Consider the following 3134-nt stretch of genomic DNA (forward strand, 5'->3'; position numbering starts at 1 on the left):
CTGCTTTATTGCCAAACAGACATTAAAATTCCAGCAAGACCTCAGAGAGAAAGTAATTTCTATTTTATCAGTGCTGTAAAGCTGTCTTTATGTTCTGAAGCAGGAAATATTGCGAGGATATTTATAGCTTCGGCTCCAAAGCCAGTTTGAATAGAAATGTTACCGCGGTCGCTGGAGCTGTCATACTGCTCGCTGGAGCAGGGAATTTTAGTGAATTTGTGAATTACTGTTTCAGTCTTGACAAGTCTCAGTGAGGCTGGTGTGTGTATGTCTGGAGCTGTTTGGTGTTTGGGGAGATCATGATTAAAGACTCGGATTTGCTCTAAGAAGAGATTTCAATGATATTCTGCAGCTAATCAGTTGTGCTCCTCAAGAGTTCTGAACCCATGGCAAACATCCCAAGCTACACCACCCTTAGCATCAGTGGGCCGCAGCAACAATTCCCCAGCCCTCCCCCACCTCTCCCCGTCCTTGTCATTTCTTCCTCCTGTTCGCCCCTAACCTGCCCAGGAGGGCATCCTGACTGTCCAGCTGACTGTTTACCAAGATGTGACTGTTTTTTATCCTACTGCGTCTTCCCTGGGATCTGTTGAAAGAATTCATCCCTGGCTCTTGAATTTCTCTTAAGCCTTCTCATGAAATGTTCCAAGATGCTATCAATAACACCCTACCTTCAAAAAGGAAAGAGGGCCTCTTGGTTTACGTGGCAGAAAGCTGGCATCTGCATGTGGCGGGATGGGGTGAGGACCAGGGTCACGGGCGCCTCAGGGTTACACTGGGATGAGCAGTAAGTTTGCTCATTTTAGTTCAAATGACTCACTGCTGCTGCTTCCATATTATGCAAACCCAAGTTCTATGACTGTGGTCTAAATAGACAACCATTTGAGCTAATTCATCTGAAAGTGGGGCAATGAATAGAGACTTATAATAGCTCCAGGGCCACCCCAGGCTAGGCATGAAGACAAAGCCATACTGTTCCTGAGCATATTATGGTTCTGAAAGCCTAGGGCACTGGGGGTGGGGAATGGTTCCTCCCTTGGACCCCGTCAACATGAAAGGGACCTGGCAAGTGTGCAGTGCTCTGTTTGATAAAGCTGTCCAGAGCCAATCAAAAGGGCTCTGCTTTCTGTGTGTGGGTTGTGGGTTTGATTTATGCCACATTGTTCATGCCTGATCACTTGGGTCAACAGTAAGGTTTAATTCCCCAGTAGCCACCATATGGAATGACGTTTCCCCAGCTTCTCATTCAGGAGAATCTTATTGCTTTTCAGGACAAAGAACCTATCCTCTACTCAGAACCTGCTGCTGTACTGAGAAATGAAGCTTTTTTTTTTAAACCTCCCTAAGTTGACAAAGAAATAAGAAGTTCTGCCTAGGGGATTATCCAGTTACAGGAGCTAGCCAACTCCATCCCATTTTTGCAACACACCCACATTTGTGAATTGCCATTAAGTCAAAGGATGTAAGCTAAAAATGGCTCTCGACACTTGCTAATACAACCCACCAGTTCAATAAGAATTAGGACTCAGGTCTCCTGAACACAGCCCCTGTTATCTGTCTTCTACATTTCTGCTGTTGAAAACAGCAGCTGGTACAGGACTCGGGTGGCTGTCGAGCACTTGATCAGTCCAAGGATGCGCCATAGAAGGTATGCCCGATTTCAAAGACCTGTGAGAGGTATCCCTCTGTGGTTCATAAGCGTGATGATTGGTTTTGCACACGGCTGTATGACATGTGCCTCCTTCCAAACTTGTTACGACATCGGCACATCACCCGTCTGACTAAAAACAAAACAAAACAAAACAAAACAAAATAAAGACCTGTGAGAAAACACGAAGACATAAAATCATTCAGAATTAATTTTGTACTTGATGTGGACAATGACTTTATTAACTTTTCACCCAGGTGCTTTGTTCCTACAAAGACAGAAATTCTAAGTAGAGACTGGTATTGTGTATAAACTGGAGTAGTTCAGTTGGTAACAATGGAACAAACATACAAGTACATGTGAGTGTGTTCTACAAAAAACAAACAAACAAGCAAAACAATGCCCCATAAACTAGGGAGGAAAAGGAAATAAAAACATTACGTGCAATTGTAAAGCTCTGTTCAAGAGTCGAAAGGCGGGAGGGTGAAGAGAGGGCACGGGGGTTTGATGTGAGTTCAACAGTAAAAAGGGCTCTCACCCACTTGCAGTCCTTTATATTGTCTCTGCCTGCAGGTCCCTGACCCTGATGTATGGTGCAATACGGTGACAGGTGAGGTGGGGGACTTGTAGCTCATCTCTGAATTATTGCTGATATTTGCCCTAACATGCTTCAGGACCCGGTGCTTCTGCCAGGAGATGCCTCAGGGCTAGAACCCAGGGTGAGTGGCTCATGGCAGAGCAAGGGGCAGACCACTTCTGCTTCGCTATCAGGCTCCCATATCATAAATGAGTACATGATGATAATTTATATTGGGCAAAAGAAAATGCATTCACATGAATTTTCCCCCTGTTTCTTTTTAAACATAGACACTAGAAAATTTTAAAGTACCTAAAAGTTTAAAGCCTTAAATTTTAAGGTTCACATTCTATGTCTTCTGGACAACCCTAATTCTCCACATCCTCCCATCTTGAGGGTGAGCTTACAAAGAAAAGAGTGTCAGTTTCCACGTTCTTAATCCTCCTGAGGACCTGAGTTAATTCTCATCAGCCGTCCCCTTTCAGCTATCTGATCCTAAGTTCCAGGAGCAAAAGGACAGCAACTTGTCTTCAGTCCATCTCTACAGGCCGTGTCTGTGTGAAAACTCAGAGGGGATGGCATAATTTGAAATTTATCATCATCTGTCCCATTTCAAATTCCCAGTGAGGACATTTAAAATGAAGATATTTTAGATCACAGTATGGTTAAGTTTACACTCAAGTCTAGATTTCCCCGGCTCCCCCACTCTTGATTATTACGGAGCTTCAGGAAGGACACATCTAAGCATACATCATGTTAGCACTCAGCTTAAAGTCTGGACCTGTTGGTCGGCTGTCTGAATGGTTCACCAAGAATTGACAGTTGTTTAGTCTCCTGCTTCAAATTTCATTTCTTTGCATTTGGACTCGATAGCTCATTGGTTACTTGCACACCAGCCAGAGGCATCCT

General features: G+C 44.1%; 1 non-coding gene across 1 annotated transcript; it reads left to right on the forward strand.

The window, feature by feature from the left end:
• Window positions 1-1679: 1679 nt before the first annotated feature.
• LOC121160142 lies at window positions 1680-1783 on the forward strand. The gene has a single exon (XR_005884502.1). It is a non-coding gene; the product is annotated as a small nucleolar RNA U13 (small nucleolar RNA).
• Window positions 1784-3134: the final 1351 nt, after the last annotated feature.

The sequence above is a fragment of the Ochotona curzoniae genome, unplaced genomic scaffold (genome assembly GCF_017591425.1).
Source record: "Ochotona curzoniae isolate NIBS_2020 unplaced genomic scaffold, NIBS_Ocur_1.0 contig_430, whole genome shotgun sequence".
NCBI lineage: Eukaryota > Metazoa > Chordata > Mammalia > Lagomorpha > Ochotonidae > Ochotona > Ochotona curzoniae.